Source organism: Silene latifolia, chromosome 5 (assembly GCF_048544455.1).
Source record: "Silene latifolia isolate original U9 population chromosome 5, ASM4854445v1, whole genome shotgun sequence".
Lineage (NCBI taxonomy): Eukaryota > Viridiplantae > Streptophyta > Magnoliopsida > Caryophyllales > Caryophyllaceae > Silene > Silene latifolia.
Window position 1 is genome coordinate 28,538,691 of NC_133530.1, and position 27,371 is coordinate 28,566,061.

At 35.4% G+C, this 27,371-nt stretch overlaps 1 long non-coding RNA gene across 1 annotated transcript; it reads left to right on the plus strand.

Annotated features, from left to right (window-relative positions):
• Window positions 1-19,537: 19,537 nt before the first annotated feature.
• LOC141656035 (uncharacterized) lies at window positions 19,538-20,436 on the plus strand. The gene is made up of 2 exons (XR_012548299.1): window positions 19,538-20,034; window positions 20,128-20,436. It is a non-coding gene; the product is annotated as an uncharacterized LOC141656035 (long non-coding RNA).
• The last annotated feature ends 6,935 nt before the right edge of the window (window positions 20,437-27,371 follow it).

Sequence of the window (27,371 nt, forward strand, 5' to 3'; positions counted from 1 at the left end):
AAACGGATTAGACATATACATGTAGAAGGATAAAGACAAATGTAGAATATAATGAAAAAAAACAAAAGAATTGTCGTATATATAAGATAATATTTAATATGCATGTTTTATTATTAATACGGACTCCGTCTTAAGAAAGACTAATAACTCGTTTATTATCATAATAAATCATAAATTGAACATATGAATCTACGTGACGCTCACCTATATCCATTTAAAGCTTAAAAAATGGATCATTGACAATAGACATTCACAAATTCTTGTTTGTGACGGCACATATCCGTCACTCTTGAGTGACACAAAGTACCCACTTTTTCTCTCTCTGCAACACTATTCATGTGGTCCCCTTTCTCCACTAACCCATTTTGTTACCATTTTATCTCACAAAATATCCGCCACAAATAATAACCCGTCACAAGGGAGACCAATTGTTAGACATTTTATGGGCACATTATCTTTTTTGATATTGGTCCTACTTAATTTGGCTCATTAATTTGACCATATCTCTTATCATATGCTATAAATTCATACAACTATATGATTTCTTATGATATAACGTTAAACCCCACATAACCAAATAAATATCTCTCACTTAAAAATCATAATCATAATTAATATCAAAAGGGCAATAAGTTAATTGAAGATGATACAAGTTGGTATTGTTGCTGAGCTTCTTGAGCAATACAAAGCTGTTCTTGATCGAATGACACGAGAGTTGTTCGCGCCAAGGCGGCCTTGGCCGCGTAGTTCATCTTCCTCTTCATCTTCGTCTTTCGATTCAATATATCAGGGAGAATACCCTCCTTTCGTAGTTTACTTCTGAAACAAGTAAATAATATTTACATTGTGTAAGGTTTTCATTTAAGGTCTAGTTTTCTATTTATTAATTATTCCCTTCGTTACAATCACGGGCTTATCTCTCTAGAAAGAATAGAAAAGGTAACAAATGATTGAGACGGAGGATTCATGAAATAATCATTGCTCCTATGCATTGATATTCTTTCATTTCTTAAGGTTCATGCAATAATCATTCATTAGATTGTGTATACAGATTACAGAACACTTGATGTACTTGATCATTACTGACAAATGAATGATCTTTTCATTAAATACAAGCATTAGTTATTTAGTTATTTACCTTCTTTAAATTTATGACATCCTTTTTTTTTTTTAGTCTTGTTAAATTAATATCTTGCCCTCTGTTTTACGTGGCTTGAGTTCCATTTTTTCTTGTTAAATGTTCTCATGATACAAATTATCTACAATTTTGGTTCATTCTCATAATGTGTGGACTTATTTTTGTGAGGCGGTTTTGAACTAATACAGTGTATGGACTAAAACGGATTCACAAACAAAAAATATGATTACAAAACTAAGAATTACAATTACACAAAAATTGTTTTGTGATTGGTGTAAGGACGTCACTTTATAATTTGTAATTAACATTTGTAATGCAATTGTTCAACTTATAAGGGATTTTTTTATTATTATTATTTTTGATCAGTTATTCTCATCAAAGGCGGTTTTATACCGACTTTGCGTAAAATTGATTCATTTACAACAAACATCATGACTCATTAAAGCAAAAAATTACTGAAATCAAAAATCTGTTTTACGAATTCTTTGTGTAAGGCATCCTTACACGAGAATTTATATTTTTAAATATACTGAAGGATTTTAGAAGTTTAGCCTCCTTTTCAAGGCTATAAGTCTTGATGTAAGATTTGGTTTGACGGCAGATAGATTCAGCTAGATTGTACACGAAATTTGTTGTATCAATGTTGACCTTCCAACATATTGCTACCACGCCTACTAGTACCACATTACTCCATGATCGTAAATTTTTATGTCCTCATATACGAACTAGGTTCGAGCGAACTAATTTGAATTAACCTGACCAAATTCGACGTAATGAAAAAAACTTGTTTGTAATATAATAATATGACATTTACCTTGATTCGATTTTTTCCAATCCGAAATGTATTTACCACGTGATATTTATTAAAGTCGATGACTTTATGACTAATTATTTTTACTACAGTGTCATAATAAGCATGTTAATCTCTATAATATTAAAAATAAGGTGTGAATAATTCATTTCTTTAAAAAAAAACATGGTTATGAACAAATAGGACAAAATAGAAGGAGAAGGCCGACTTATTGAGGAGACCTTGCTCGATGCCACGCATTTGGCTTGAAATTAGGAATAGGTCTAAAAATTGCAAGAAAAATGTAAAAACGTGGCAATGTCCATTGTGGTTAGATTGTGTTCCACGTAATCTTGTACAAAAATTGTAATCAACATCTTTATGATTTTAATAAATTGAAAAGGGCCTACAAAAATGATTTTAATAAATTCAAAAATTGAGAAAAGGGCCTACAAAAATGATTTTAATAAATTGAAAAAGGGCCTACAAATTAGTGTGTTTCTTTTGGATTTGGATCCTCACATTAATGTTGTAAATACATGTAGGGAAGCATTCCAACTGTTTCGATATGATTAATAATTTTTCTATTTGGTTAATAATATTTCTTTCACTTCACAATAATTGCTTAAAAAGGAACTATTTTATGAGTTTTTTTTTTAAATCATTTGCATGGTGTAAAATGAAGCTATAAGGGTGATGCTTACGAGATTTAAAAATAGGTCATGAACACCAGCTCCCATAACTTTATCCACTAAACTATGGGTTATTTTTAGGGTTTATGATAATTCATTCTACATAACATTAGTTTCAAAGGGTCTTGTAAAAAAAACTAATTACTCCCTCACGTCATGTTCTTTTCGGCTGAATTGAACCATACTTAATAAAACTAAACTAAACTGAATTTAATGGAGCTGAACTGATCGAATTGAAGTAAGAGTTAATTATTGGTGAGAAATGAACTCAGCTGAATGAAGCTTAACTGAAATAATGTGAAATTAAACCAAAAGAATCAAATTATACGGTTATACTACAAAAAATACTTCAAAGATTTTACACAGAAGAAAAAAAGGTCAAAGATATATCTCAAAAATGAATAAATAAACAAATTAAATAGTTATATAAGAACACTAATTGATTGCTTATTGGTTCGCCTTTAAAAAGAGGAACTCAACAAACGCGAATTAACTACTCTAATATGATTAGTCTACAATAAACACGAAATCATTGAATGTTACTGCCTCCCTTTGAAGATGTCATTAGAATCTTTCAGAATTTTGGCCAACTTTGACTAATTATACTCCTATTGAATTGTTTTGGCAATAAAAATTGAATTAGTAAGCGTGCATACTCGAACAAGATAAAACGAAAGTCATTTTATTGTTCAAGCAACAACTAGATTGTCAACGTTTGAGAGTAGTAATGAAAAAAATTGACAATGCTTGATAGTTGATTGGAGTGTACTCAGAGCTATTTGGTTAATGGATATTTGTTTTTAAAAGGTGGCCTCACACAAAATTAGTGTATATATACTCTCTTTCCATCTCCAATTCCCGATTATTTGTTTATCTTTAGTTTTGTCAGATTATAAAGATTCAGAGAGAGAGAGAGAATGACTATTTATGAGTGATGTTATTGATTGATAAGTGGATAATAGGTCATGTGAATGATCAAATTACCCAACAAATAGTATTACTAGATAAGCTAAATAAGTATATAGCCCAACAAATAGTCACACTACAGGGAGTGAATGGGGTGAAAGGGACAAGAGTAGGTATGGCATTGTCGTCACCATCATCATCAAAGTTATTTCGACTTTGATGTAAACCTTCGGGTTACAGTTTGGAGTTAATCCCTGATAGATGAACCAACTCAACCAAAACCTTAAGGTGATGGTTGAGGCCCAACTATTATAAATATTCCTATTACGCTTCCTCACTCAAATGCCCGTCGGGCTTGAAGAGTGGTTAGTTGTGCACCGCTCCCCGTCTGCAGTGTCTTTGGGTTTCCACTTCGAGTTTTTGAGGGGTTTTGAGGTTGCCAGGATTTGAACCCGTGACCTTCGGTCACACTGGCTCTGATACCATGATAGATGAACCAACTCAACCAAAACCTTAAGGTGATGGTTGATGCCCAACTATTATAAATATTCCTATTAATCCCCTCCCAAACGCCCGACTCAAGTATTCCGTAGCAGGGTTTTTTACCATGTGAAATACTAGGCGCAGTTAAAGGAGATTAATCAGTGATTTGTATTGATTATTTCACAAGTATAAATACAGAAGAGTAGGAACCAAATGCTACAAACTAGGTAACAAATTACCCTAAACTAGGTAACTAAATAGGTTAAACTAGGTAAATAAATACAATATTTACATATTGACTTATTCTATCACACCCCCGCAGTTGAAACATGAGGCAATAGAACATGTAAACTGTCACGGAAATCATCAAAAAGGATGAGTGGAAGGCCTTTAGTGAATATATCTGTGATTTGATAACGAGAAGAAATATGACGGACACGAACCTCGCCTCGTTCAACTTTCTCACGGACAAAATTTATGTCCATTTCAATATGTTTAGTACGTTGGTGTGTTGAACCAGGTTGCCCAAAAGGTAAATAGCACTGACGTTATCACAGTATACGAGTGTAGCTTTTGGCATTGGGACGTGTAGTTCGACTAGCAAGTTTTGTAACCAACACGACTCAGCGACAACATTTTCCACCCCTCTGTATTCGGCCTCTGCACTAGACCATGAAAGGGTAGGTTGTCTTTTAGAAGCCCACGAAACCAAGTTGTCACCTAAAAACACACAATAACCAGATGTAAACCGTCTTGTATCCGGACACCATCCCCAGTCGACATTCGTGTATGCTCGTAGAAGCGAAGGAGCAGATCTATAGAGCCATAAACCCCGGTCTGCAGTACCACGGACATAGCGTAATATCCATTTTAAAGCGGCCATGTGTTCGGTCATCGGATTGTGCATAAATAAGCATACTTGCTGAACCGCGTAGGAAATGTCGGGTCTAGTAAATATAAGATATTGAAGAGCACCGACAAGACTACGATAGAGCGTGGGATCCTCATAGGGAACGGATTAAGTAGCACTTAACTTGTGTTTAGTATCAACTGGAGTGGCGGTGGCGTTACAAGAGGACATACCTGCGCGCTCAACAATTCATTTGCGTATTTGGCTTGCGATTAAACATCCCCTTCGAACATTTCTTGACCGAAATACCGAAAAAATAGCTTAGAGGGCCGAGATCTTTCATAAAAAATTCCTTCTGGAGAGTACTCATAATGTGGGTGCGAAGAGCTTCGGATGAACACGTTAGAATAATATAATCGACATAAAGTAATAAGTATGCAATATTTTTACTTTGTCGAAGAATAAATAGGGAGTGATCAACCTTGCTATGCGTAAAGCCGAGATAAATTTGTGCAGAATGCGAAATATTGAATATTGTAAATATTTAAATACAAAAGATTATGTCCAATTATAACCTAGTATATGCTAAAAGTATCAAGCATTATTCTAGGAAATGTGTTTTAGGCGGGAAAATTTGGAGTTTCGCCTATTCTTTTAGTAAATAGGGGACGGTCTTATAAGTAATGGTAATTTGAAGATATTTTTTGAAGATATATTATTTGACGTGAATATTTAGCATGATTGACGGCATATTCTTTTTGGCAATGATTTTATATATTTCGATTAGTAAAAAATATATTTCAAGATTTTTAACATATGAACCCAAATTTTTTGCAATGATCGAGGATTTTTTTACCTGTTGCATTATAGCAATGATTGGACTAGGGATTTTATCTACGTTTTTTGACAATCAAATTTTACATTGTTTTTGGGCAAGATCAATTATATGATCTACATTTTCTGATATCTTATAATGATTTCAGCAACTATAATTTGCAGAATAATATATGCAATCAAATAATAATCCTTAGGCAAGAGAATAAGGTATATTTTGCTGAAGTCATTATCCGGGCAGTCAAATAATATAATATATATGATCTACATTTTCTGGCAATCAAATAATATAATATGTGATCTATATTTTCTGGCAATCAAATAATATATGTAGCAATCAAATTTTACCTTATTTAGTACTTAGTAGAATAAAACATTATACATAATATTTTTTGTGAATCATTTTTACACTAGACTTACCCCTTAGTAGAATGCAAACATTAAAAGCCCAATTAGAAGATAAAATTTTAGGCGGGAAAAAACGTAGATTGGCCTATTCATTTAGTAAATAGGAGATGTGGTGGTGTTAGGTTAATGTGGTGGGTAAATGGTGGTAATGGGTATTAGTAAGGGTAAAATGGTCAATTCGTGCGATTTGGTATTGAGTTTGGATGAAATGAATTTCTTTGGGTATAAGTTTTAAAAGAAAATTATCTTAGGTATAAGATTTGAAAAAGTGGATTATACTAGGTATAAGTTATCAATTTACCCAACAAATTATTAAGGTTTATCACTTAATGTTCACTTGTTTATCACTTATTATCAATTGGCTTATTGTCGGCGGAAAGGGTTGTGGTTAGAATGGTAGATGGTGGATCTGGATAGTGAGCGATGATTTTGGATCGTCCGCGGTAGGGTAGAAGGTGGTGCAACATAAACAGATTAAATAACATGACACATATTTTTCGCTTAAACAACATCATAGAATGTAATAGTGTTGTAGCACCTATTTGGCTAAAACAAGTGGACTATCTAATTTGTAAGGCATTGATTGAACAACAAACACAATTGGTTGTCATATTGTCTATAGGGAACTCCCAGAAGCATTGTTATCGCAACAAAAATATTACAAAAAGTCAACAAACACAATTGGTGCGGGAGAACGGATACCGGACTAGGGTAGTCGGAGAAGGGGATGAATAGATGATGGCCGCTGGAGGGTGGGTTGCTGCCTTGCTGGTGAAGAGAGGTGAAGGGACGGAGATGAAAGAAAAATCAATTGAGAGGGAGGAAAAAAAGTGACAAGGGTAAAGTCGTAAAATGTGTATGTGAAATAGTAAAATTCCTATGTGAAAAAGCACAACACATATCTTAATCATTCTCGTTTTATCTTCTATGTTTTGGTAATCTTCCTCTTCTTTTAAATTATTCTTTTAAATTATTCTTTTTATATTTCTTTATCGTTCTTTTACTTTAAAATTTGTATTTGTTTGTTGTCAAAGTTACTATTTTTAGTACCTATTCTTGTTTTATATTTGTTTATTTAGTGTTCAATCATCTTTAAGTCGCTTATTCTTATAATTACTCATTTATCATGTTAGGTATTAAAAATAGGGTTATTTTATAAGAATAATCCAAACTATTAGCTATCTTCTCATAATAATCTGAACTTTAATTTAACTCAAAATAAACCATCGTATTGTCATTATCTTCTCATATTGAACTTAGGCAAAAAATGACCTGTAAAAACAAGTCTACCATCCGGTGATCCTTGTTATCAAGAGTATTATTATTATCAAGTCTCCTTCATCCTCCATCATTAACACCTTCATCATCAACCACCATTATTCCACCACCACTCCAGAACCCTCAAGCCAGCCGAAATAAAACCCGATTTCGACAGAGGTACCTTGAACCACGGAATTAGCCCACATCTCCTTCTACAACATCCATTCTGCCATTCACCACCGATCTCGTGTCCGAAACTGTAACCCATCTTCAATACCTCTTTCGCATTCTCGCTGCATCATTCACCATGGTCAACCTCGATTCAATCACTATCGAACCCAAACAGCAGCAGCTCGCCCCGATTGCTCGTATCTCTCATGCTCTTTACCGTGCCGGAATCAACGCTTTCATCACCCTCGCAGTCTCGCACGGACAGGCGATAGGACCACCATCGCCATTAAGCTGATCCTCAACCCAGATTCGCACCACCATTGCCAAGCTCACAATCAACGCCGTCGAAATCGAAATCGGAGTCTGGTTGAACAAGAACTTTAAAATTTTGATATAACCGACTACCTTTTTTATTTGAACAAGAACTTTAAAATTTTGATGATAAGAGAGTCTGGTTGTACATTATGGGGGAGATTAAAATTTTTGAGCATTTGAGTTTGTTTTTGTGCAAAATTGTAGAAAGCTTGTGATTTTGCAATTGAGATGATGGTTTAAAGAGACCGAGAATGGTGGGAGTGCTCATGGGGGTGGTGTCGCTATAGTGGATTTTGATGGTTGTGGTGTTGGCGGCACGATGGTGATGGTTGACTGGTTGTGGCGTTGGCAGCGGTTGGATTGGGGCGGTTATGGTGTTTGTGATAATGTTAAGGAATTAGAGTTTGGTGGGTGGGTGGGTTTGGGGGTGATAACTGATATGGTTGAAGGAATTAGGGGAGGTAACTTGCTAAATAGGTAGCCGGTTACCGGGTTTGATAAAAGAGAAGGGAGGCGATAGTATGGTGTATTCCGAGTTAAATTAAAGTTCGGATTATTACGAGAAGACAGCTAATAGTTCGGATTATTCCTATAAAATAACCCTTAAAAATATCATTTTAATCATTTGTATTTATTCCATGACTATGATTAGTGAGTAGTCAATAGAGTATTTGATGTTGATGATGATAAGCCATTTTGTTATTAATGATCTATTTGTAAGCTTCCCTTATAGGAATCGAGTTTTGAATTGAACCATGAAGATTGAAGTGTTGAGTGAACATCGTCTTGTAGTTATTTGGGGTCGTTTAAGAAAGATTAGGAGATAATTAGCTTTCAACTTTAAGTAACTTTGAGGTCAATAGTGTTTGACACCACTGCCTTCCATTCACCGATCACTCAATTTTTAAATCTGGTTTTTAAGAACTCTTGATACATTTTTTTGCACAGCAATCGATCAAAATTTGGATGGCTTGATAAGAACTGACCAAATATGAAAATGGACAAAAGTTTGTAACTTTATTTATTGAAAATACTTTTTAAGTCTTCCCTCTTTTTTACAAGTCACATGGTGATCTTTTTCGCAAAAGAATGAAAGAAATTTTCTTTTTAGAAGCTTTTTCTACTTGTTATTTTCGTGTATATGTGAAGCTCTAAATCAGAAACTTTTAGATTATCTCACTTGGCTTGGTTGACATTTCAAATGTTGAACTCTTTTAATAATTCTTTATTTTTAAAGTTTCCTCCTTCTTCCTCTTTAAAACTAAAGGAGAATTCAACCTCTTGTCAAAACACACTTTTCATTGCAAAATCCGAAAAAGAAAGATAAAACTTATTTGCAAAAAGCTTTTTATATCTTCAAATATTCAAACTTTGGTTTTGCAGGCCTTCTTTTTTAAAATCTCTAAGTGATCAGTTTGTTACACTAATGGATAGCTGAATTTCTTACCACCCTTAATTAGTTAGATTGAAAATGAGTCTCTCTAGTTCTTAAGTGAACACATTAGAGACAATTGATGTTGTAACTGTGTGAGAACTAGATAAGCTTTAAGAAACGGAATAGTGTATTGAGTAAGCACAACCTGACTAGGTTGTGGGGGTGTCTCATTATAGTAGGATAAATGTAATTAGAGTTAATTGCTTTATACTATTAACGAGAAGTGTGTTGGACGTAAGCTTGTAGAGTGTAGTAGGCTGAACCAATTCAAAATCATTGCCTTGAATTTATTTACTCCGTTTATTTCCGCTGTAGTTTATATTTCGAATCATCTTTAGTGTTATCAAGGCAATAGCCCAACCTCTTTACTGTCGGTTTATTTCCGAGTTATTTCAATATTGGACATAAGTCTGTAAAGTGCAATACACTGTTGTTGTGGATAAGCAACAACTTTATGATTTTGGTATGATTTATAAACTCATTCCAATATGTGCTATAATACGAATGCTATAAACATTTTCAAAAATCTCGTTCAACATTCTAAGACTAAACTATTGAAATCCAACATTATTTTCTTCGTGATCACGTAGAAAAGGCCATTTTAGTCTTAAGTTTTGTAAAACCGAAGATCAAATAGGCGATATATATTCACTACACAACTTACGAGAGAACAATTTGAAAATCTTAGATTACAAATTGGCTTAATTAATGACATGTAATTCTGGCATTTGTTTACAATATCCTGAATGATGACTAATTGAGGAGTGTTATAAATAATCTGGTTATTTTAGTCCTTCACTTAAGAAACAAGTTGATAATGTTGCATGTATCCTTATCTGTAAAAAGACAATTGTTGGAAACAAATGATTATAAAATGTTTAGCACGTTTCATGCACATATCTCAATAATCAGCCTTTTCTCTTTTAGTCCTACCCATTAATGCCAACAACCACCCAAGTCATATCACAATTAATAAAAATTTACATCTACTTTAATTGGTTATGAAATTTATAAAGCTACTTCCTAAGAAAAAAAACTCATCACTTCCCTTCCCATGCCATTTACTCCCTCATCTTCCTCCATCCTCTTCTAAAATGGAAGGATGCTCATCGATGAAAAAGTATACTCATCAGAAGAAGTTGCTGAAATGGAAACCATAAAGAGAGCCTTCACTTCATCCACCACTAAATAAATGACATTCTTTGATCATCTTCCAAAAGAACTCATCTACTAAAACTGAAATCTCGAAAGGTCTCAAAACTCTCCCCTAAATGTAACCTCCAACAAAAACAACCCAAAAACACTCAAATGTTGTTGTGGTCTTGTCAAAATCAGCCGAGGACGATGCTTCTCCTAAGGTTCCTACACCCAAACCAAACAAAACAAAAATTGTTGCTCTTCTTACAATCTGAGAAAAGACTATTGCTTGAAAACTTCAAGGTGGAAGATCCACCACATTTGTTCCTTTGAGCCTCCCAAAGGAGTTATGGATACTGTTGAAGATGTGGAAATAGATGAAATAGATATAATTGATGTAATAATGAAAACTCTTCCAAGGTTTGATAAAAGAAATGATGTTGAGACTAAGAAACCATATAAAATTCCCAATGATTCTTCAAAACTCGAAGTCAAGATCATTCCAAAATGGAACAAAAAGGCGGTAACAAGTGAAGTGAAAGTACTCCCGATGACCACTATATATCGTCCGAAATTCATGTATTATGCTTGTTGAGTGATAAGGCTTAGTCGTATCACCTATATTAAAAATAATTTTAATACTACTAACAAATAGTTAGGGGTAAAAAATGTCGAATCCATATAGAACGTGATTACTAACAAGTTACCTATGAATAGATTAAAGGTTATTGAGTCACAAATTGATTGAATTGGTTATAATTAAGACGATATCAAATATATTAAGCGAAATCAGGGAATCCGGTTCCCAATAAATATGAACTATGGGAATTAAGGTCAGTTATCAAACATAGATTGACTACCTAAAAGCATATGTCCAGCTGACACGTATGTGTCTTAAGACGGTGCTTAACATGCGGTTGTTATAACTAAATCGTCTACCCGATTATCGTAAGCCTTTTCTCATTATTAATCTGGCCGGCATTAATACTAATTCACAATACTAATCTATTAATCATGACCGGTAATTAACAATTTGATTTATAACAAATAATCAACTGATAGTCATTCTAGCAATTAACAGATTGTTACCCTTTAATTCTTATTCATTGATTCCCTTCTTCCTAGAAATTAAACTAACTACTCATAACAATAACGATAATAAAAAAGAACATAATAAGAGAAGACATAATTGAACAACAATGATGAAGAACAAAAAAAAATTGAATGATTAATAGTTCGTACGAAAGTAGATAAAACTAGAGTTCTAGAGTTGTACGTAATGTAAAAAGGTATTAGAATGATTAATAGTTCGTAATTTCTTGAGCTTATACGATGTTAATAGTATTTATACATCGCAATTATTAAATCCTAAAAACCGAGATAATTTCGAAAATAAACTCCACTCGAACGAGTCAGCATTACTAGATTGATGTTGTAAGTCAATCTTCCTAACATAACAATAACAATAAGCACATGAGGACCAAGGTTTTTCTAAGCTTCATGAGGAACAAGTATCTAAACTTATTTCAACTGACTTGGAGCTCTAGAATCATTGATGTAGTACTCGTTTACAATGTCCAAATACTCACAGTTGAAAGCCAAAAGCACAAGAAAGACCGGTAATCAATTAGTAGCATACATCAGTTAGGTAAATGGTTCTTATTGCTCATGTCACTTGATCATGAATAAAGAATCTATTTGTTAATGGAAAAAAATTGAAAAGCCTAATAATATCTATGAAATAAATTAGAGGTTCAATTACATAAAAGAACACGGTATAATTATAACATTCTATTTTCGTACACATTATACTAAAACAAATTTATACTAAAACAAATCTCAACTTATATTATATTTTCAATTAATAACTTTAAAATTAACATTTTATTTTGTAAAGAAAAAATAAATCATACTAACTGTACCGCCATTACTATTGCAGATTCGAACTATGGAAAAAACATATTACATCTTCTCTCACTTAAAAGACAAGGCAGTCGGCATATCTAATAAAGACCCAATTATTCAAACTTGTTAGGCAAGTATTTGTCCGAAAGAAAAAAAATAACCAAATAAAACCTCTAAAATTTCAATGTCGCTCGTTTTTTTTCCACTCTAAATGAATTGCCGCCGAAGATTTGATATCTTTATTTAGATTTTTCCAATCCTCATTGCTCAAATTCTCAACTTTCCTCTACTTTAGTTATTGATTTTAATTATCCAAAGTCCACTTTATAATATTTTAAGTCACCGTCGGACAATCCAAAAAAACTTAATTGATAGAATTACAAGATGAGAGCTTTGAAAGACCATGTTGTACGAGCTTATTCTGTAACTTTTAATTATTTTAATTTCATACACATTCAAGTTGACAATGGGGATTTTAAGAGTTTCCAGTTATTTTCGAACAAAAAGTCGGCATTGAAGATCAGGTTGTCTCTTACTGTTAACGAAAATACAATTATGCTTATATGCAAACTTATATGCTCGAACTAATCTCTCATACACCACATCTTTTTCGAGAATTAATATGAATTTTGCGGGCTGTGACTTGATTTAGGAAATACAAAAAAAGAATATTAACTTCAACAATTGAGTTAGATAATGCAAATGTAGAAGAGTAACTTTATTAGTTTCTCCATCATTATATCGCAAAAACTCTATCTTTTGTTAGATAATATATATCCATACTCTTTTCCATACTCTTTTAAAAACCCAAAGATGGGTTACTGTTGCTGTAACAGTATTTCTAATCTATTTTGCCCATTCTGTCCCTGTCTTTTATTTTTATTACTTCCTTTGCCACTTCTCTCGTCATTATTACTAATATACACTATCACTGTTTTCTTTGTTTCTCTCTATCTTTACCTATGGATTTTACATTAATTTCCTGCTCCATTCTGCATCACTCATCTCGGTCATGCGTTCCTTTCCACTTTCCCATGTCCTCTATTGTCTGAGGATCTCTTACTAATTTTCTTCATTAATATCAATTTATTACTTCGTATTATTTATGGCGAAATCCCCCTTTTAAACCTAACCCTAGCCAAAACAATCACCATAATTCCTCTTCGAGAAAAGTAATTCACTTATCAAATCAGCAACAATATGGCGATCAGGAATTGAATCCGATTGATACTTGTGATTTTCAACAACAATGGCGACTACGAATTGAAGTCGACCGATACGACAACATAACAGGTAAGTTGCGTGGATTCTTGTGCATTTTCGTCCAATATTTTTCCATTCTCTTGTAAACTTTTGCATGTCGGGCTGCACAATTATGATCATGCTATTATAGTATTATTCCAATTATTTCGATCAATTTCTTGGTTATTTTGGTGTTTTTAAAACAACCACCTTTGATGTATAAATAATAAATGTATATATAGAAGGAAAAGCAACCAGATCCTTGAACTTTCATGTTGTTGACTAATGTACATATTTTACGGAATCTTTGTACTTGTGGTTAATTTGGTTGTTGCCCTTGCCAGTAGTTATCAACTTTCTATTGGTTTACTTGATGCTGATCGATGTATATAGACCTTTTATTCCAACAATGTTGAAGATAGTGGAAAGCCAGATGTTAATGAAGGCATAGATCAAATGGTGATACTCGTGGACACTTCTCGTGCATGCATATCGTTTCTTTCAGATGGGCATCTGGTCAGTTCCCGTGTATGCATGTGATTTCTTTAGTACATGTGGCGATTTATATTTGTTGTTGATTGCTTGCGGGTTGTGAGTATATGTTGCATTTAGATTTCTTTGGGTCTAATCCTGATGGGAATGGCTTATGCTTGGTTTAGACGGTTGTATAATTACGACTACAAAAACGTTTCAGTCATTTGAATCGTGCAAACATTGAAAATGCTTATACTACTTGAGTTATAGACACTTCTTTCTGGTAAGATGAAGTATATGACCTGAAAATAGTTTGCCTTGAGTTTGGATTTTGTAGCTTTATGATCGTCATGTTCGAGGGTTAAACTATTCTTCATGTGTTTTTCGGCTTAGTTAAGTGGGACTTCCATGGGTTTGGCTTGATTTAATTGTTCCATTTTTTAAATATCATTTTGTACTACTCGATTTCCAGTCAACTTCACCCTTCCCCTCTTCCACTTTTCACTTTTCATCTTTTACCTCTTTCATACTTTCCATCTTTTGCCCTTTCGTATCCCTAAGCTTTCCTCTTTTGCATTCTGCGATTTTAAAATGTTTTAATTCAAGTGCTTAGATTTCCCCCCTTTTGTATTATGCGACCCAACCCCTTTACTCCACTTCTGGTGAGAACCTTTGAGGCATTGGCATAATAATGAACATGATAAGGCTATGTGATTGATAATAATGTGGTATGTGGATCACCTTCAGTGGTTATAGCTTTTCACATGTACATATCTAAGGAAGGGGGAAATCTAAATGAGATTATTTGGCTTTTGACTCCCTTGTTATGTACCCCAAATGTCTCTTCCTAAAGCATATCCATACAATCCTCCGTGAAAATTGTACTGCAACTGTTTTCATGTTATTGCATAAGACATAAGCTCATAAGCACTGATTTTCTACAGTTTAGTGACTTCATTTATGGATAACTTGAATTGATTGGGTTGTGAATTATTGATTCTTAAATTCAAACTTCTGTTGATGCCGCACTTGCCTTAAACATCTTTGCCACGGATGCTACACCATCGTACTCTTTCTCTTCCCCAAATTGTTCCGACGGTTTAAATTCTCTCCAAAGTATTGAAACTTATTTCTTTTAACCATTTCAAGGCTGAAAAGGTGGAGAAAGTATACTAGATTCCAGGGAGAAGCTCAAATACTACCGTACAAAGATGCAAGAACTTGTAAGTACTTTCTCTATTTGTTGCCTTTTATTTTAATGTCTCAACTACATTAGGTACAGCCAGAGGATGCTCATTTATTTTGTGTTTATGAATGTATGATGTTCCAAATTTGTTGCTATGCAAGATGAGTTATTCAAAGCTTAGTAATTCTCGATGAAAGAGTATAATGTCAGTACAACGGTCTTTTGTGGGTAGGTTTGGAAACAAGTTTTTGGGTGAGAAAGCTAGAGTGCAAAACTATTGGACCTGAACATAATACTACATCATTGACAAAAAAAACAATTCGTGTTTTAATGCCAATTTCGACTATTTTTCGAGGAAAATTCATTTTTTTGGTTGAATTGAAGTCACTTGTCCGTAGTCTGTACCCACGTCAGAGTTTCAATGTATGACATTAGGACTTTAGTAAATTCGAAGAGTGTGAGCTACATAGCTCATGAATTTTCTCTGCGATACGCTTTTAAGTCTGAAGCAGAGGTATGCCCTACAGAGACAACATTGCCAACTATGCAGCAAAGTGTCGAATTTGAAATGTGCTTTTGTATTATCATGGTAGAATGATACTAACTGAGAGACAAAGAAGTGTATGCTATGCAATGTGCATCTTGTGTTCTTTGAAAGTTGGCCCTTCTCCTTGCCTTTTTCATTCATTTACCCTTACTGGTTTTGCTTCTCACGCTCCTGCAACGGTTAGCCTTCATTATCCTACGCAACAAAATAACACAAAACTAAGATACCCTTTTTAGGGGACGGCAACGCGGACATGCTAATTTAAGTTTTTTTTATTCTTGTGTAGCGCGATTCTGGGCTTTCTAGCTGAGTGAATCATGTATGCTACTGTCATTTCCTAAATGCTAGACCAATGTCATACCTCTTTTTGTGTCTTGACTCTTGACTTGATATTCACTTTTCTACACATCTTTTGCTCAGTATTTTCTGTGTTGAAAGTTTTGTTCCTTCCTTTGTTTAAGTTAAAAGCTTCTCTTTCTATGTTTAATTTCTGATTATTTCTTTGTGCATTGCTGATTTTGGCCTTAGATACGCTCAATGCATGTCTCAGAGCAAATATGAAGATCTTTTACCGTATGTTTAGATACTAAAAGAGGAGGGTAGGGGAGGGGAAGAAAAGAGGACAGATGGGAATGGAGGAGGGTTTTCCCTCCAATTTTTTTTTGTTTTGGCTGGAAAATGGACCCCTTCATTCCCCCTCTCTCCCTCGAAATCCCTTCAACCCAACCTGCTAACCAAACATGGGAATTTGTCCTCCCCCCACTCACCAATCTAACAAAGATTTAGTGTTTGAAAACTAATACAAAGTGCTCATGGTTGGTAAAGTGTTTTATAATTATATTGAGAGGTTCTATTTGAACTTTTTCTTTTACTCATTTGTGCTCAAGTTATCTGCTTTCACATTTTTGTAGATAGACATCCGTCGATCAAATAAATGAACAGGATCCCAGATTCCTTCTTTACGCAGTCGTCTACGACAGACAAGTCAAGCACGGAATTCCTCATCGGGTGTTGCGAGCTTAAGGGCTCGTATAAATCGTCATCTCAACATTGACATCTATTCCTTTTCTCCCTATTTGTTTGTATAAATCTTCTTATTATGTTGTAGATTCTGTACAAAAGCAGATGTGATAATCAACTTAATGAAATTATTGAGCGTGCTTCTCCTGACAAGCGTGAGGTATCCTATTCTTCGGGTCCGCCTTACAATATTGAATTGCAGTCACCTTGTGTAGAGTCTAAAGAATAAGTTTTGAGGCTGGGCTTCTAGGAAAGAAATATGAAGGAAAATATAAGCAAGTTGCAGAAATAGCTTCAAAGTTAACGATCGAAGAGGCCAAATTCGAGAATATCGGTATTGCGATTGTGCTTATAGACTTTTGATTGTTGTTAAACACGTAGAATTGTTGGTTTCAATGACATGTGAAATTGTGAACAAAGCATTTACTTTCTTCGTAAATCTATTGATAAGAATTTTCAAAAGTTGATTCTTTGAAGTACTCATGGTGAAACTATTTCCTCTATACAATTCTATGAGATTTTGAACAGAATAATTGCTACTCTTGAGCTATTAATTTGTAGGTTGTCCATTATATCTTTGTAAAATTTTCAGGAGCGGAAAATGGAGTTGCAACAAGCAATTACTAACATGGTACAAGGTGGAAGTTCGATGGTATTCTTTGTAAACTTTGATCCATCACCTTTTGGGTCTAATGCTATCTTCCAAGAAAATAGTAACTTGTCTTGATCGGTTGCTTTATATACGGGTATGTCTTTGATAGAATACCGTCATATTTTGAGGAGCTATTGAAGGCTTTGTCGAACGCATTTGTAAGAAACATGGTTTAGAAATTAAGTCGGAAGCATTAATTGAGCTCCCCAAAGGTAATGCTTGAAACTATTCTTGGTGCTTCCCTATTGTTCCTTGACCATTTGTGTTTCTTGTTTGGTGATTTATTTTTCCCAAAGAATATATATTCATCACTCTGGATTTTGGTGCCCATCGCTATTTGCGAGTAATCGGGCGGGGTAGGAGAATGCATTAGCTTCTCTTTGGTATCCGAGTTTTATGCTATGTTTTGTTAAAAATTTGGCACCGGGATTCAAGAAGAAGTGTGGTATGGGATGGAGAATGGGATTAGTTTGAAGATGAAGGTAACGGGGAAACAAATCCTTTCTTCCAGTGCTCACTTTTAGCCCCTCTGTTCTCCCCTCGTGGAGAGTGCACTCAGGATTTCTTCACAATCATCTTTTATATAGCCATATTTAGTATTTGAACATTCTCATGTTGCAAATAACTTGGGTCTTGGGCTCTTGGCAATTGATTTTTGGCACCTTGTATAGTTTCCATTTCCAAATGGAGCCGAAAGCTCGCTATTCTTTGGTTCTATATTATGATGGAATATGGTTCACTAAACTAATTACACTTTTTTTTATGGTAAAGTAGCTGTTAATCTGTCATTGCGTGCAATTCTCGATGCAATTTTCATTACGAGTCATCCCAATACATCCTCTCTTTGGTGTTAAGATTATGTACATTTGACCCCTCTTACCATCATTTGCAGGAGCTTTTGAGACACCGGGATAAGTTATTTTGATGTTGTATTGTTACATCGTATGGTATCGATTGCACGATTGGTTACTTCCGGGATTACAATTTGACAAGGAAATTTTTTCGGGTATTCAAATGCAAAAACCTCTTCAAATTCGACATTATTCGAGAATGGCACATATCCTCACAATGATTCATATGACCCTGATTCACCGTCAAATGCCGATAACAAGTCAGAGAAGCAATCCAGTAGAGGCGAGTGGGCTCTTGATAGTGAATCTGGGTATACTCACAGTGAAGATGATTCGGTAAAAAGCCCTCGTGGAAGCCCGTCGCCTTGAACTACATCAGAAAGCCCGTCACAAGATTTTCCTGATGTATTTGCCAGGAGCTCTAAGGGAGAACTAGATCTTCACCGGTATGGTTTACTAATTTTTGCCCATCTTCTCCTCTATCACATACACAGTATCTTATGAGTCTTAATATGAAGCTCCCTTGTTCTCTCACATAAGTTTTGATGATCAAGGTTGGTGTAACTTTGATGGCACCGATGATGTGGATTCCGTCTGGGGATTTAACTCCAAGGTAAGCCAGCCCAGCTGTATATATCATCTACCTATATTAGTCAGACCGACCTTTTTTCAAATTTTGGACCCATGTATGTGTGAATAACAGACATGGCCTTTCATCTCAAACAGTTGGGCTTTTACCTAAAATGAAGTAATTTAAATGGAGTAATTTTTGCCCATCTTCTCCTCTATCACAGACTCACATTATCTTATGAGTCCTAATATGAAGCTCCCTTGTTCTCTCACAAAAGTTTTTATGATCAAGGTTGGGGTAACTTTGATGGCACTAATGATGTGGATTCCGTCTGGGGATTTAACTCCAAGGTAAGCAAGCCCAGCTATCATCTACCTATATTACTCAGATAGACCTTTTTTTCAAGTTTTGGACCCATGTATGTGTCTGAATAACCGGCATGGCCTTTCATCTAAAACAGTCGGACTTTTACCTAAAATGAAGTATTCAAGTATCGTGTCATGTTGTGTTGGAAGGAATATCGTGTCGACTCTTGCCAATACAGCCAAAGTATAGTAACATAGTTTGTCAACTATAACTATGGAGCTAGAACATGTTTCCAACGCCCCAAATTCTGTTTGCCAATTTAAACGCATTGTTTATAGACTGGTCATTCATTCAAGTCTGTCCAAGCATAAATTATTGTACTGTTTACTCTTTTGTTGTTTTAATTTTGGATTGAAATGATGATGTTCATATTTGAAATATCTGAAATAGACAAAAAAAAATGTGGAACCTTTGTAGATGGCGGCGAAGGAGACAGTATACGATTTATTAGGAGTTAGTGTTGATGCTTAAGTCAGAGATATTAAGAAGGCCGATTATCAATTTTTGTGAAACCTTCTCATTTATGAATTTGGAAGAAATGTAATTATATATGTGTGAAGTATGATGTTCCTTGTTGATTACTCTATTAAAGATTACCACTAGCAGCATCCCTCTCCCTTTTCTGTCTTTGCAGTCTGGTTTTCATCACTCTTGCTCTTTGTTTGAGATCTAACGGAGTAATGGTTGCGGTTAGGCGTGGCTGCGTGGGCTTAGATGGGAGGAAATTTCGAACCTGAGAGCACTGTACTGGCATCAATTGAAAATATGCAGTATGCTGTCACATTGGATGTCCTTCAGACGGTATTCTCAAGAGCTTTGCGAGTTATTTCACTTATTTGCTTCCATTTTACCTTCTTAATTGATTGCCTATATTTAATTTGATTTTTTTTTCAGAAGAGGTAGTGTTGAAAATGATGTATATCGAAGAGTGAGATTTTCGCCGGAGGGATAATTGCTAGATAGACAGTATAAGAGTTAGGATGTGAAGAAAAATTATTCTGATATCGAGGCTTAGAAGGTTGTGAGTAGTTTGGTTGGGTTCATCGGGGTGTGTGGAAAGGTTGATCGAGTTGTATTGTGATTAGGGTTTATCTAATTTTCTAAACATTGATCATTTTTCCAGGAGCTGCTTAATTGCATGTTTATTGTTTGATTTTGAGTGATTCGCTATTAGGTTATGTTTATTGCTATTATTTTTTCGAAGTCGTCGTTTATAAGTTTTAAACACCGACTTCGATTCAATGTCTTGATGTTATCAGTTAAACTGCTTGACTGTGGTGATTGGTGGCCGTGGCGGGGTCGAATTGTAACTTAATATTACACCATTATAGCCACGAAATGTACACAACATGTAATTAAACTCTACCTACTAGATAGTAGGCGAGAATTCAGGGTACTGAGTCCGCGTTGGTAATGAAGGCCTTGTTTTGATCGGGGAGTTAAAACATGTCTTCGTAGTCATGGGATACCCATATTAGACTTTAAAGCTAAAAATGTCTTGCAAGGAAATCTCACGGTATAGCGTTTGTTCTTTCGACAAGGAAAGAAAGATAGGTTAATCGCCTAAAATAGGACCAATCCCAAAAATCCTCAAGACTGAAGGCTTCTGCAGATCTTAGGGGAGTTTGAAAACAATACATCTCCTGATATTTTTTTGGGCGAATGTTACATCAAATATTTTGTCCTTGTGTATGACCTACTTATATTTCCGTGTCTCATAAAAGTCTGATTTTAATTAATTACTATTGTGAGGAAAGCTGCATTCAATCTATGTGAAGTGCATTTGTTCTTCTTTCCTGTCATCAGTTTAATGTCACCTCCGTCCAAATCTGTTAAACAAGCAACATCTCGATTAATTTGGTTGTTGAAAAATCTCCTTGGGAATGATCTGGCTCCACTGGACTACACCATATAGTGGGTAAGCACAGTGCTCTCTGTGTGCTGCAGTTGCCCAGCAGATGGCTGTTTGTTCTCTCTTATTGGAGGGCAATACACCAGGGATGAGTGTCTTGTTTGGTTGGCCTGGTAAAGATCTTCATCTATGTTATATGCTTATGTAGAGATGGCGATGGTGTAGCATGATTGGCCTTTTATAGTTGACGGCGAGTTCTTGAATTATTATATGAAGCCGTGGTGATGTTTTGCTGTTGTGCGGACACTTTGTTTCCGACAACTCTTAATTATGTAAGTGCTTACCCATTCTTCTATGTATGCACTTTTACATGTAATTTATGACTTTTATATTTGTCCGTTATTTGTTGCCCTTGCATGCCTATTTGTTACACCTGGATATAGGGATGAAGCTTATTAATCTGTAACATAGGCTTTGTGGATGAAGGTTTTCAGGGCGCTTAGCACTAATCCCAGTTTAAAGATACAGTAATTGTTCTTATAACAATGTCTCGCGCTCTGGTCAGGTGCCCACTTGCCCACTTTTACTTTTCACTGCCACCCACTCATTTCTCCTCTTCTCCTCTTCTCCTCTCCATTGCTCATTTCTACTCAATTAAATTCTCATATTCTCCTATCTATTCTCCACTTTCAATCCCAAAACCACCATCTCAGTTCCTCCTATCGTTGTTTAATTTATATAGTTGATATTAGTTAGGCTGTTCTGATTATAATGCTTTGATGATGCTAAGTACATAATTTGATGTATAATTTTGCAAAGGCGTTAACTTTGGTAAATATTACTTAGGAATTTGTGTTTTTTGTTGTCTGATTGGAAATACGAAATCGGTGAGGGGAGGAGTGGACGTTATACCTCTTAGATCTTTCGTTTCATTGGTAAGTTTTAATATTTGATCTTTCCGTAAGTGACTTTTTTCCACTTAGTATTGTCTGGTTCCATATACATAATTTGGTGGACCAGACCATTGTGTATACTATTGCTGTATTATTGAGGACTAAATCTTGGTTTTAACAAGATCTTTTTAGTTTGGCCATTTACTTAATGCGATGAGACTCCAGGGTGGTTGATGTAGTTGACCGGGTCTGATAACACGAGCCTTGTTGCGATCGTGAAGTAAAAACATGTATTCATTGTGGTGGGGTAGCCATATCAGTCGCTCATACTCAAAATAGCTGCATGCAAATCTGATTCATTTAATGTTTCTACGCTGCACTGTAGGTGGTAGTTGATAACTAACCGCTAACATAGTTGCTCGAGCTATGATCTTTAAGATTCATATAATGAGTTGTGTGTTTCTCACTTTCCAGAAATCACAAGGGGGTGGCTGCCAGACGAGGTTATGAGAAGTAAACTCCATTTTGTTCTCATTTGATGTATTTGCTTCCCAGTACCTATGTAAGTAACTTTTCATCTGACATATTGTGGATTAGTAGTTACAGCATGCATTAAATTATTCCCATCATTCCATATAACCCATATGATCATAACAAAGATCTGCATTTAAATTACAAAACATGTTTGATATAAAAGAACGCGACTTTATGAACTGGTTCTTTAACAGGAACCGGCAAGATCATCCCCACCTCTGGGTTGGTACTCACTATGATGCACCCTATCTCCTAAGAATCGTGGACTACGTCGAGTATCATTTGTAGAAAGACCACAATCAAGGGTGCTTGTCAATGCAAAACCACAATGTTTTTGATAGTGTACTTATCGTACTTCGAGCACTTTAATGTAGCTTTAATCTTAAATGTGTCAAACTAATGGTTTTTTGTTGTAAAAATCACATGTACTGTAAATTTCGTGCTAATTACCATTATAGACTATGGCTTTCACCAAACAATTGTTACTGCCCCACAACTTATGTTCCCCTCCAGATCAGACTCAGCTTGCAAATTAAGAGCAAATAACCCACTTCATTTTAAACAAACAACTATCAATGCATTCCAAATAATTCGTGCTTTCAAAAACATCGTCATGTCAAACAACCGTTTCAAATGCTACAGCACAAAGCGACTTCCACTAAGCATTTCACCAAATTGGGGCACCGCGCCCGATAGGGCGCGGTGCAACAACTAGTATAAAAAAAAGACTAATTTCAACGACAATGGAGTTTAGATAAAAAAAATAATCAAAAAACATTCGAGAAGAGTAACTCACTTGTGACCATTATAAGCAGAACGTTTAGATATATATATATATATATATATATATATATAGGGTCGGGGTCAGGTGCGAACTAAAGTACGGTGCGAACCGTACGAACTAACCCAAATCAATAAAACACGCGCTGACATTCAATTATTCATAACCACACACTCTCTCCTCCTCCTTATCCCCCCTTCCCACTCAACTGTTACGTATTCACATACTGGTATCTGTGCCGCCTGCTGTCGGCACCACGGCAAGCAACCACCCGCGGCTGCTTACACTGACGACGGCGTCGACCACCACAATAGTCGATTGGATTATTACTCCTACCTTCTTCCACCTTCACATCTCATTGCCATCATCTATATCGCCGGCGATGAAGACCACCACCACACCCGCCTCTGGTAACCCAGATCTGATCGCCACCACTTCCGAGCCATTCGAAAATCCCTTTTTTTCTCCTTGGTGGTTGTATTAACGTTCGACGATGGATTTTCCGGGGTTAGTACCGGTGTCGCAATGAGTGCGTGTTGTAGTTGACGGTGACATTAATGGCTCGATTCGCATTTGCGTTTGGGACGTTTTGAATACTTTTAGCAGAAATGACTTCCCCTGCTGAGAAATGGATGCGGGATTATAATGATGCATCAAAGCTGGCTGATGAGATAATTTAGGGGTAAGTGGTGGTAGTCGGGAGTGGGCAGTTTTGGTGGTCGGGGTTGGGCAGTTGTGGTGACTATGTGATTAGATACATTAAAGTAGTAGATGCAATGTACATATGACAGTAGAAGTAAACAATTTTAGTATGCTATTTGAAGAACTTTATTTGCAATAAGGTCTGGACAGATTAAGCTATGTTTCACTCATTTGTTCACCTCTTTAACTAGTAGTTTTTCACTACTGCAGGGGATGTGTATTTTGACTGTATCGGCATCAGTTCCCTCTTTTAAGCCAGGCGACTGTGTGGGTTCAGTTTGTCCTTCTGCAACTCCAACACAATATGCTATGTTATTTGGTGGACTTTATCTTGTTGCAATAGGGACTGGAGGGATTAAGCCTTGTGTTTCACCTATGGGGCTGATCAGTTTGACGATACTGACCCTCGTGAAAGGGTAAAGAAGGGTTCCTTTTTTAATTGGTTTTATTTCTCTCTCAGTATTGGTTCTCTTATAGCAAGCACTTTTATTGTTTGGATACAAGAAAATGTTGGATGGGGTCTCGGATTTGGGATTCCTGCATTATTCATGGGAATTGCTGCTCTCAGTTTTCTTTCTGGGACTCTTATGTACAGATTTCAAAAGCCCGGGGGAAGCCCGCTAACAAGAATGTCCCAGGTTTTAGTTGCATCCTTGCGAAAGCGTAAATTGGAGGTTCCTCAAGATTATAGCCTGTTATATGAAATTTAGGGGTAAGTGGTGGTAGTCGGGAGTGGGCAGTTTTGGTGGTCGGGGGTAGGCAAGTCGTATCATTTCGATTTTGTTTGATGACAGAATTGAAGCTAATCTTCGATAAAATGTAAAATTGAGTGTCCTCAAATTACTGATAATTAGGTTAAGATTGGATGAGATGGTAACTAGATATGCACAAACATAAGGTAATACACCAATTAAAGTGCGTGTAAATGACGTATAAGTTAGTTGTTAAAATTACTTAAACTGGTTTTTCATGTAATATTTTATGTATGTAGACTAGTATTTTACGTATCTAGCAAGATAAAGACATGTATTTAAAAGAGTGTATCTATCAAGGTAAAGATTTGTATGTAGCAATTTAAAGGAGTGTATACAGGCATGACGAGGTGTGTATCTATCGAGGTAAATACATGTATCTAACAATCTGAAGGTGTATATCTAGTAAGGTGAAGACATGTATCTAACAATTTAAAGGTGTGTATCTAGCTTGCCAGAGATGTGTATCTAAAAAGGTAAAAGAGTGTATCTAGGAAAGTAAACAAGTGTATCTACCTTGCCAGAGATGTATATCTAGCAAGGTAAAGGTATGTATCTAGTAAGGTAAAGAGGTGCATCTAGCTTGCAAGGTCAAGGGCGGCTAAGAATTGTGTTTTGGATCCTTCAAAACGTTATCTTTGCGTTGTTCTTATCCTATTTTATAAGTAGGAGTATAATATACTCTCGGCAGAGGGTATATATATTTTGGAAAATAAAATAAAAGTAACTAATTTCACTTTCACTTTAATATATACTCTTTCATTTAAGAAAGAATAAAATAATGACGTTGATAAAAACAAAACTAGTACAACATACATTACGATGCTAGATACATTAATATGTAGTTTAGATACATTTTTTACAATAACTTGAATAAACGTTTTTCCTATACATGTACACTTTTTTATCTAGTAAGGTAAAAAGATTGTATCTTGTAATTTAAAGAAGTGTATCTAGCTAGTTAAAGTATGTTTTTAGTAATTTAAACGAGTGTATCTAGCAATCTAAATGTATGTATCTAGTAATTGAAAGGAGTGTATCTAGCTAACTAAAAGTATGTATCTAACAAGCTAAAGATATGTATCTAGTAGCTTAAAGGAGTGTATCTAGCAAACTAAAGGTTTGTATCTAACAACTTAAATGTGTGTATCTAGTAGCTTAATGAGATTAAACGAGGGAAACGCCTATCCACTAAGTAAGACGAGAAAGCGTTATTGGGCGGGTTTAAGGCTTGAATGTTATTGCTTTTGTTGTTGCTGCGGTAAACCATTCCAATCAAACCAGGACATAGATAGTATAACAATAACAACTGCTAAACAAAGTTTTAAATTTTCTTTAAATTTATGCTGAGAATTGACATATTGAATATTTCACAAACTTGATGTAATGTAATCTATAAGTGCTTTGTTCTATAAGAGCATGACAAACTAGTAAGCCACTAAACCACAATCTCATTTGGCACAGGAGTATATTTCTATGATGAAATTTTTTTTCAAGCATGATCTCATATTCTCATTTGGCACAACAGTATAATATTCTAATCCATAAACATTAACATCAGATTCAAATTCCAAAATTGAAAAACGCCCATGTAGATGGTCAGAGATTAAACTTGTCGAAATAGCAAACTACTGAAATCCTGAAGGCTGAAGCAAGAAACAGACATTTTCACTAAGATAACAATGGGTATGCAGTTAGTTAAGACAATATTTATGCTAATATGAATATTCCACTCGTCACAACCACTCACCACTCATCACTCACCACTCACCACTCACCACCGCCACCTAACACCAAACCACCACTATCACCACTCACTACTTCCGACTACCACTTACCACTACCGTCACTACCAACAGTACAACACCACCGCCGACCACAGCTTACTAATACACTCAGAAAACACCGGCGACACCACTCATCCACACCGGTTGACTCATCTTCAATCGAAAACGACATTTGCTGACTCAAAATCTTCCGATTATGCCATTTTTGTTATTACTTTTTCGAAGTTCAATTTCATTTTTCGTAAATCTGGGATAAAAATTACAAAATTTTCGAAAATTAGAAGAAAGGAAGTTGAAGAGCATCATCGACTTAGAGCAGCGTCGTGACTGGACTTTCATCGGCTTGAGGTGGTTGGAAAATGTATCACATCGATGAAGTATCCGTCGGTGGTGGTCGTGGGTCTAGCATAGGCGAAATGAAAAGTAGACATAGGCATCTACGAATAAGGGCGACAGAATGAGTTGATCGGAAAGATCCTTGACGGCGTTAGTGTGGTCGCCTGAGTATAGGATCGTCGCCGTGATTTGTCAACATGGATGATGCTCGCCGGCGACGACAACCGGTGGAGATGTGCGAAAGAGAGAAGTAAGAAAAGGGTTACAGTTTTGTCAAAGCCTTTTGGAAATGCTTGGGCTTTAGTTTTAGGCAGGGAAATTGTTTGGGCCTAGAAACAAAGTATTGGTTTTGTAGTTAGTTCGTACAGTTCGTACCGAACTTTCAGTTCGCACGAGATCCTATTTCTATATATATATATATAGGGTCGGGATCCGGTGAGAACCACTAGTATAATGAGAACCATTGGATATAATAATAATACGGACGACTGTATCACAAAC